This window comes from Diabrotica virgifera, chromosome 8, assembly GCF_917563875.1.
Source record: "Diabrotica virgifera virgifera chromosome 8, PGI_DIABVI_V3a".
NCBI lineage: Eukaryota > Metazoa > Arthropoda > Insecta > Coleoptera > Chrysomelidae > Diabrotica > Diabrotica virgifera.
The window spans coordinates 74,082,198-74,092,470 of record NC_065450.1 but is presented as its reverse complement, the minus strand read 5'-3'; the positions used below and the strand labels follow the sequence as shown (position 1 = coordinate 74,092,470).

The 10,273-nt window shown below is 32.2% G+C and overlaps 1 long non-coding RNA gene across 1 annotated transcript; it reads left to right on the top strand.

Moving 5' to 3' along the window:
- The first annotated feature begins 67 nt into the window (after positions 1-67).
- On the top strand, positions 68-1,800 carry LOC126889785 (uncharacterized). The gene is made up of 2 exons (XR_007700175.1): positions 68-641; positions 1,518-1,800. It is a non-coding gene; the product is annotated as an uncharacterized LOC126889785 (long non-coding RNA).
- The last annotated feature ends 8,473 nt before the right edge of the window (positions 1,801-10,273 follow it).

Sequence of the window (10,273 nt, the reverse complement as noted above, 5' to 3'; positions counted from 1 at the left end):
ATAAATTCGTGAATTTCTCATAGAGGTATATATTGACATAGAGAGAGTGTCATTCGGAGCTAAGTGACGACACCATCTTTTTTCTTTGGATTAGTGCTACTTCACTCTTACACATAGTAAAGCTGCGACAGTATGATAAACGTCATTTTTAAGTTAGGAGAAGTATGAAGTTAGCTGATGTCTTTCGTGTTATTTTTATTTTATTTTAGTCACTGTTTACATTTATTTGTAATTTGTAGATGTTTTTAGACAAATATTCTGTTTGGTTTTGTTTTTGATTGTTAATTGTGCAGCGAAATTGTGATAGTAAATTAAATATAAAGTTGTTTATCGCCTACAGAACTGAATTATCCCATAGTAATTATCAGTTTGTGTCAATTTGTTTAAAAAAGAAAAAACACCTTTCCTTGTGTTTGACCGACTTGTAGCAAGGGCTTTCTTGTGAATCCTGTAAATTGCGGGAATAGGACAGACAGGGATAAAATCCTCACTTTTTACTGTTCCCAAGGCTATACATTTCCCACATGCAATACATTTAAATGAATTTTATCCAAACAAAGGCAGGAACATTGGATAAAAGCAATAAGGAGAACAGACCTCAAATTAAAATATGAGAGTATACAGTAAACATTTTATAAGTGGTAAGTTTAAAGTAATTCAACTAAGTAATAAGTTTTTGAAATGTCTACAATAATAATATACATGTACTTACCAATTCGGTTCTAGTTTAGAACAAGGGTTATGTAAAGAAAATCATGCTTGATCATGTAAGATATAGTGTATTACAATATGGTTAAATGCAAAGCTTAATAATGCCTTAATGCATATAGCCTGCCTAAACTGTCCTTAAATCTTCTTTAGACTTTACAAATCTAACAATATCTGCGCTCTGCATTAGTTGATTCAGCTTGTGGTTCATTTTAATTCTCCATGAACCATCTCTACAATGTGTTGGTCCAAATATGTTCCTTAGTATTTTACGCTCAAATATTTTTAGTCGATTTTCATTAGTGGTTGAGATGGTCCACATTTCACATCCATATGTGACCACTGGTGTAATTACTGTTTTGTAGATTCTAAGCTTATACTCACGATTCAGTAACAGTAACTTACTTTTCATTAAGTCTTTGTATGCATAAAAACACTTCTTATTACCGATAAGAATCCGTTGTTATATTTCTTGACAGGTGTTGTTGTCATTTTTTATTATTGAGTCTAGGTAGGGAAAAGTGGAGGCATATTCGTAGGTATGGTTGTCTACCTTCAGATTCTCATGTGGATTCGACTTTGTGCACTCCATATAGGTATTTTTTTTACTTTCATTAATATATAGACCAAACATAGCAACTTCCTGTTTCAGCTCTATAGCTTTTTCGCTTAATACATTTTTGTTGTGGCTTATTATGGCAATTGTCCTTAAATAATGTTAAAATACTCATGTGATATTTTGTCATATTTGTATGATTTTTTTATGGTATACAATTTAGAGTTTTTATTTATGTATTTGTTGTTTTTAGGAATAAACACCAGCTATTTTAAATGTAGGAAAAGGAGAAACTGCTGGAACCTAACTTTACACAAATGTTTTTGACTATTGAAGATTTGGATAAACAACAGAAGTTACTTTGGGCTATAGCTATGTGCAGATTTATTTCATTGTGGATTACTATGTTTATTCTTTTTAACTATACTTCCTACGTTGTTTGTGAGATTAATATTATTATTTAATTGATTATATTAATATTTTGTAATAATAATCAATGCTTTGGTTTAACAAATAGACAACTTAAAATAGAAAAATGCTTTATTGTCATGGAAAATTGTACAATTTATACACAAAACTTACAAAGAGTCATAAAAAACAATAATAAACTAAAACAATAACAAAAAAATGTTAGGATATAAAGAGACTAACACTCATAATCGTATTGAAGGTTTTTATATCCTCTTTAAATCCTAACATTTACACAATGTGCTCATACCAGCAACAAGTTTTTATACTTGTGTATTATGAGTCCTATTTGAGAGTACCAGTGGTAATGCAATAGGTCTATAATTGCAGGCATTAGATTTTTCACCACCCTTATGAAGAGGAATAATGATGGCTGTCTTTAGGCAGCTCTAGAAATTTACCTTTCTTAAGGGGCTATCCTAGTGTAAAAGTATGAAATTCATATACTTTTTTGGGAATTTCTAAAATAAAAAATACTGTACCAATTATTTTGAAAATTTGCATGAACATTTGTTATAAAAAGAAGTACATGTGAAACAATTTTCATAAAAAAATATTGAAAATTAAACGATTTATTCGCCATCTACTGGCACAGTGAAAATAAAAACATAGCTCCACTGCTGCAGTGATTGGGACTAAAAGAGATCCTGAAACATAAAATATCAAAGTTATTATTGAAATATAGGTTATTTTCTATACCATCAAATAGGGATTTTTTAATCGGATAAAAAATGTCAATTTGGCGGTTTTTGAAACTGAAAATGTTCTAGCTAATTTAAAAAAAATTTCAACACTGTCATTTTTCCAAAAATCCTAATTGATGGTATAGGACATAGGAAATAACTTATATTTCAATAATCACTTTGCAATTTTATAATTCAGGATCTCCATTAGTCCCAATCACTGCAGCAGTGGAGCCATGTTGTTTATTTTCACTGTGCCAGTAGATAGGGCATAAATCGTTAAATTTTCATTATTTTTTTTTATGAAAATTGTTTTACTTGTACTTCTTTTTATAATAAATGGTCATGCAAATTTTCAAAACAATTGGTACAGTACTTTTTATTTTAGATATTCCCAAAAAAAGTATGTGAATTTCGTTCTTTTACACTAGGATAGCCCCTTAAAAGAGTCGTTAGTGGGATGAGGACTCCAACACATTTTCTGGGAGATTTTTATGACAATTTTTATGGATAGTCCATCAGTACTACAGGAAGATTTGCTTTTGATACTATTGATTGTTTGGATCAGTTCAGATTAATCAACTAGTCTTATAAATAATGAATTTGAGACCTTTCTTGAATTAGGGAGATAGGAAATCGGATCTTAACAAAATTGATCTCTTGTGACAAAATAGTTGATGTTATAATTTTACTCACCTTAATAAAGTATTCATGGTCTGGAAGGGAAAATGTTTAAGCTGTGTGAGTTTGATTTCGAAGATTGTTTATTATGGACCAAATTTCTTTTGCAACACTTTTAAAGCTTCTCAGATGATTTTGATAGTATAATTTTTTAGCTGATTCTTTAAGTTTTAAATAGGTTGCCCTGTACTTAGTGATATATTCAGTAACAGAGACGTTGGTAGTAAATTTCTTGATGTACAGGGTTATTCACTATATTTTGACCCCCCCCCCCCATATATATTTTTGACATACAGTAGAACCCCGCAAATCCAAACTAACGGAAAGTGAAATTTTTTTTTAAAATTTAAGACAAAAACTTAAATACATGTTTATTATATAGAGTATAACCAGAAAATTGAACAATATTGGATTAGTAGGACTTTGACATTTAAAATTTCTTAAAAATAAATACGTAGGTACTTTATATGTAATGATTATAAAGGTTGTGTGTGTGTGTGTGTGTGTGTGTGTGTGTGTGTGTGTGTGTGTGTTTGTGTGTGTGTTTGTGTTTGTGTGTGTGTGTGTGTGTGTGTGTGTGTGTGTGTGTGTGTGTGTGTGTGTGTGTGTGTGTGTTTGTGTGTGTGTGTGTGTGTGTGTGTGTGTGTGTTTGTGTTTGTGTTTGTGTGTGTGTGTGTGTGTGTGTGTGTGTGTGTGTGTGTGTGTGTGTGTGTGTGTGTGTGTGTGTGTGTGGAGCGCGCGCGCCAAAGAGATGGCATTAGACAAAGAGTCTTTTTGCCACAGAATTTTGTTATAGATATGTTTAAATTTTTATCTTAGAATCATTTATAAACTTGATTAAGATATTAAATATAGATTTGTCAGAATAAGATAAAACATTGCTGATGCTAATTGGAAGGCTAATGTTAAGGTTAATTAAACCTAAATATAAGTTTTGAGTCTGATCCCTATGATTAAGACAATCAAAGAATACATGTTCAGATCCCCGATGGACTCATGGTTACAGGAACAGAAGGGAGTTTCATAGATTCCAATCCTATGTAGATGCTCTGGAAAAAGTCCATGGGTAAGTTTTAGCCGGGTTATTAATGAGGAATGTACTTTGTTATAATTGTAGTTAAAATGAGGTATACATTTGGGTAATAATGGGTGAATAGAAAAGTAATGATTTCTTGATGTCTGCTGAACATCTCTTATAAAGGTTAAACATAAATTTACTTCGGTTTTCTCATAGTCAGGTTACACGTTTTGCAGGAGAGCTTTGAATTACTAGTTAGGCTGACTTTCAGATAATCCGAACTTTTCAGAATCCGAACAGGCTGTCCCCCCAATTGGTTCGGATTTTCGGGGTTCTACTGTATACAACATACTAGTGATGTCATCCATCTGGGCGTGATGACGTAATCGACTATTTTTTTAAATGAGAATAGCGATCGTGTGCTAGCTCATTCTTCTTTTTGTGTCAATTAATTTAATTTAAAAAAATTCTTTGGACACTCTGTATAATTAATCATGTTAATGTTTATATTACTGAATATGGAATTGAATAACCTTTTAAATGAGCTAGCACTCGACCCCTATTCCCATTTAAAAAAATAGTAGATTACATCATCACATCCAAATGGATGACGTCACTAGTACGATATACAGGGTGTTTGGTAAAGAATGGGCGATAGCTTAACCTTAGATTCCTGGGGTTAAAATAGTTTGATTTAAGCTAACTTACCTTAGTACGAAAGTTGATAATAACCGAGATACAGGGTGTCAAAGTTAAACTTTTATTTTATTTATTCTTGAATATTTCCTAACAGGCATGGGATAATAACACTAAATTTGGTAAGCGGGGGTTTTTTGGGACGAGAAAGCTAAATTCGCCACCAAAAATGATATATTTTCCAAACGGAGCTATATACATCTTTCAGCACTCATTTAATACGTTCAATTTTTTGAATCAAAATTTTTATTATGTTAATATTTTTATTTAAAAAAGTATACTACATTCATCTCGCTAAATTTAACTGTGTTTGAGATAAACGCATTTTAAGTCTGTGATACATCATTTTTTTCAAAAACGAAAATCATAAACGTCAGATGGTAGTTGATTTAAAAAACGCGTATCATCAAATACCAATTCATGAATTTGACAAACCATTTACAGCTTTTGAGGAAAGTGGATGCCTTTACCAATTTTGTTGTATTCCTCTTGGGGTGACCAATGGAGTATCATATTTTCAGAGAGCCATTGATTCTATCAATAAAAAAGAAAATCTACAAGGGGTTTACGCTTATTTAGATGACGTAACAGTTAGTGGTGAGGATCAAGATAGCTATGATTTGAATTTACAGAAGTTTTTAAATGCCGTTAAAAAATATGGGTTAACTTTAAATCAAAATAAATGTCACTACAATCAAAAGTTATAAATATGTTGGGATATACAATATTGCACTTCTATGGACAGTAATTAATGAAAAATAAATTCTCATTGTTGAAACAGATACATGAATGAATTTGCTATTGCTATCATGCTGAGTCAATCTGGAAGACCCGTTACTTTTTTCTCACGTATCCTCACAGATTCTGAACAAAAAAAATTTATGAATTTTCAAGATTTCCATGCTAAGATACTTCCAGTCAGACAGGGGGACTAGCTCTACTTATCAAGAATTTATTAATTACCTACACTCTAAAGGAATATCTTCAAGTAGAACAACACCATATAAGAAAATGGTTAAGTTAAAAGATACAATGGAGTTATATGGAAAGCAGTGAATCTAGCATTGAAAACCAGTAATTTAGACATCACTAAATGGAAAAATGTTCTATATACCTAGGGTTACCATAATTTATTAAGGCCAAATCCGGACAGGGGTAGTCTAAGGAAAAAAACATATCCTTGCCCTTCCCTTTTGACACCCCCAAAGTTAGTGCTGGTATTATCAGCACAAACGCAAATTACTTTTGAATCAATAAAGTACTTTTTAATACATTTTAAAACATGTTCTACTAAAAGATAGATGTTTCACCCGGAAGTTCATCAAAAAATAAAAGTTTCACGTTGACACCTTCATTTTGCTTAAAATAACGAACACATACCGGAGTCAGTTTGATTTCGTTTCTGTTTGAACTATAACCGTAATAAAATTTGCATCTTTGAGTTTTTCGAGTAATTTGTTAAATATGTTTTTTTTAATATTTTTTTTAGTAAAGAAAAAAATCCGGACATTTCTCATATCCGGACGTCTTTCAAATCCGGACGTATGGTAACCCTATATATACCAGATGCTCTGCACTCTATATGAAGTTTACTGTCTACAGCAACCAATTGTACACATCATGAACATGTGTTTACTTATCAATGAAGATCAACTAGCAGAAATTCTATTTCTTCATGAAAGATTCAGACACAGTATTACTAAGAAAATTTGTATGAATGAGTAAGTTTGATCCTTTAGTTGAAGAGGATTATCTTTTAGAAGCCAATGCAGATTATGCCTTAATACAGTATCTAAACGGAAAGAAAAGTACAGTTGCAACGAAGTACTCAGCTCCTAGAAGTGACCTAAAATTATTGAATCACAATAGTGATTAAGATGAAAGTCCAAATAATACACTAAAGAATTCCACTACCAAATCAATATCAGATGAGACAGAAAATTTACCTGTTTAAGAACCGAATCAAGTCCCTGATGATAATCATGAACCAATATTAGAAAATTCTGATTTTCAATCTAGCCGTAAATAAGCTAGAACTAAAAATAAACTAAGATATTTCCAATTTCCAGCATTTTGTTCAAAAATAGAAATAGGGCTGGATTAAATTATTTGCATTTGGGTTATGTTGTCTTGTCACTTGTCATAATAAATAAAGAAGAAGGTAATTCTCCTTATTTCACTTGCCGTCCCGTACCCCCACTTAGTTTCATGTTATGTTTCTCGATACATTGTGCTAGAAAGAGATACCGCAAACCAGTCCAAGAGATCTTGTCGTCAGTGGTGGCGGAGTGAAGGCTCACTCTATGTTAATATATACCTCTATGGAATTTCTTGAAAGCAAAATTTTCTTGTCCTCAAAAAAATTGAAGGAACTTGGAATAAATGTTGTAAAAATGTCAATATTTTCAGTAGTACCAATGCAATGATTTTTTTATTAGAAGCTTTTGAATGTCGTTTGTTTCTTTGTTTGAGTAAAGTGTTTGATTTGAAACAGAATAGAATAGAACAGATTAATAAAATAAATAAAATGGAGAGATAGATTAGAATAGATATATAGTATAAAATAAACTGAAATAGAATAGAGTAGAATATAATAGAATAGATGTAATATATATGTAGATACTTACTAATAAAGTATTTGATTTAAAACAGAATAGAGTAGAATGTAACAGATTAAATGAAATATATAGATAGATTAGAATAGATATATAGTATAGAATAAAGTAAAATATAATATAATAGGTGAAATGATTGTGAAAAGCAATAGTTTTAAGTACCTAGGATCGGTATTACAGAGTAATGGAGAAATAGATGGAGATGCATGCAGTAGAATTAGGGCTGGATGGATGAAGTGGAAAGAAGCGAGTGGTGTGTTGTGACAGAAAAATTCCAATGAAGCTGAAGGGAAAATTCTATAAAACAGCCACAAGACCGGCTATGATGCGCGGAACTGAATGTTGGGCAGTGAAAAAGAAAGCGGAACAACGAATGCATGTGGTGGAAATGAGAATGCTTAGATGGATGAGTGGAGTGACAAAGAAGGATAAAATTAGATATGAGTATATTAGGGGAAGTCTAGGTGTGGCACCAATTGATGCCAAAATGAGAGAGCATAGGTTAAGATGGTTTGGTCATGTTCAACATCGAGACGTTAATCACCCAATACGAAGAATAGCTGAAGTGCAGATTCCTGGAAGGAGTAGGAGAGGAAGACCAAAGAAGACGATAAGGCAGGACATGTTGGTAAAGGGGATTAACATTGATATGACTCAAGATAGAATTGTGTGGAGAAATGCAATTAGGGAAGCCGACACTGCATAGGGATAAGGCAAAGAGAATGATGATGATGATAATAGGTGTAATGTGTAGATACTTATATAGAATAGGTTTGAAATAGAGTAGAATATAATAGAATAAAGATACTATATACCTACATCCCTAATAGCACAAGGATGTCCTTCACAGACTTTAGGGAGGTCCGTTTTCGTCCAAGGAACGTCCTATTTTGGTCCAAATGTCGCGGTACCGAATGTGTTGGACGTCCACTTAAGGTCCGAAGGGACGTACATTGGACCTTAATCGGACGTCCTAGGGGACGTAAATTGGACCTTAACAGGACGTCCTATTTTGGTCCAAATGCCACGTTGCCAAACGTCCAATGGACGTCCACCTAACGTCCGAGGGGACGTTCAGTGAATGTCAATTGGACCTTCATAGGATGTCCCAGTTTGGTCCAATGTCTTGCTGCCGAACGTCCATCTAACGTCCTGAGAGGACCTCCGGTGGACGTCTAGCATCGATATTTAGACCTGTGGAGAATGTATGGTGGGAAATAAAAAATATATTTTTAAGGAACTTATATTACATCTTATATTAAATTACAATTATTGGATATTACATTATTTACATTAAATTACAATACACTTCTCCAAGAAATTAACGCACCACCTTAAAAATAGGGCATTTTTGATGTCTCGAATTTTCTAAACCTGTTGTCTCATCTGAGTGATTTTTTTATAATATAGCCTAGGCTATAGGTTACATCCTTAAGCTTGTCATGCACTGGTAGCTATACTGTAATATATGTATATTATATCATATCGCTCTCTATAGTAATGAGTGAGCCTGCAGACAGGGAACTAATGGTTCCGTATGTGCAGGCTCACTCATTACTATAGAGAGCGACGTGATATAATATATATTACAGTATAGCTCCCCGTGCATGACAAGCATAAGGCAGTAACCTATAGCCTCAGGCTATATTATTATAAAAAAATCACTTAGATGGGACAACAGGTTTAGGAAATTCGAGACATCAAAAATGCCCAATTTTTAAGGTGGTGCGTAATGCACTGTATATATAGGTAAACTTATATACAGGCTGTAACAAAAATAAAATTTTTGTGTTTATTTAGTTGGCTATCTATTATAGTGTACAATCATCTAGAATATTTTGAACAAACTAAAAACATGAATATATCATCGAAAAAATAATAAAAAGGTCTTAAAATGCTTGGTTAGATATTAAGATCTAGTTAAAAAGAAACCAAAAACTGTATATTTTCTACAGAACGTAGATTATGAATTTTTAAGCCAGCTAATCCCATTTATTATACAGGGTGTCCCGAAAAGATTGGTCGTAAATTAAATCACATATTCTGGGACCAAAAATAATTTGAATGAACCTAACTTACCTTAGTACAAATATGCACACAAAAAAAGTTACAGCCCTTTGAAGATACAAAATGAAAATTCGATTTTTTCGAATATATCGAAAACTATTAAAGATTTTTTATTGAAAATGGACATGAAGCAATATTATTGCAGTAACATCTTAAAGAAAAATTATAGTGAAATTTGTGCACCCCATAAAAATTTTATGGGGGTTTTGTTCCCTTTAACCCCCCCAAACTTTTGGGTACGTTCCAATTAAATTATTTCTGCGGTACCATTAGTTAAACACTGTGTTTTTAAAACTTTTTTACCTCTTTCTATTTTTTCGATAAAGCTCTTTTTATCAAGATATGGCTTCTTTTTAAAATGGTTCAAAATATACCTAAAAATGTAAATCATAAATAAATTTTCATATTATTAGTCTCTACAATCGTACTTAACCATATACAAATATGTGGTGGATTTGACAAATATTCAAAATATCACGATAAAAACTGACTTCAAAAAAGTACTAAGAGGCAGAAAAGTTTTAAAAACATTGTGTTTAATAGTACCACAATAATAATTCAATTGTAACTTACACAAAAGTTTGGGGGGGGGGGGGGGGTTTAAACGAACAAAACCCCCATAAAATTTGTATGGGGTGTCGGGTGTCCAAATTTCACTATACAGTGGAACCTCGATTATCTGTCTCTATTAACTGTTAACCATTTTGTAAGAGAGACTAAAAACTTTTTTTACAGTCACCTCCTGTTTTCATATGATATTTTTTGACATGTTTTGTAGTAA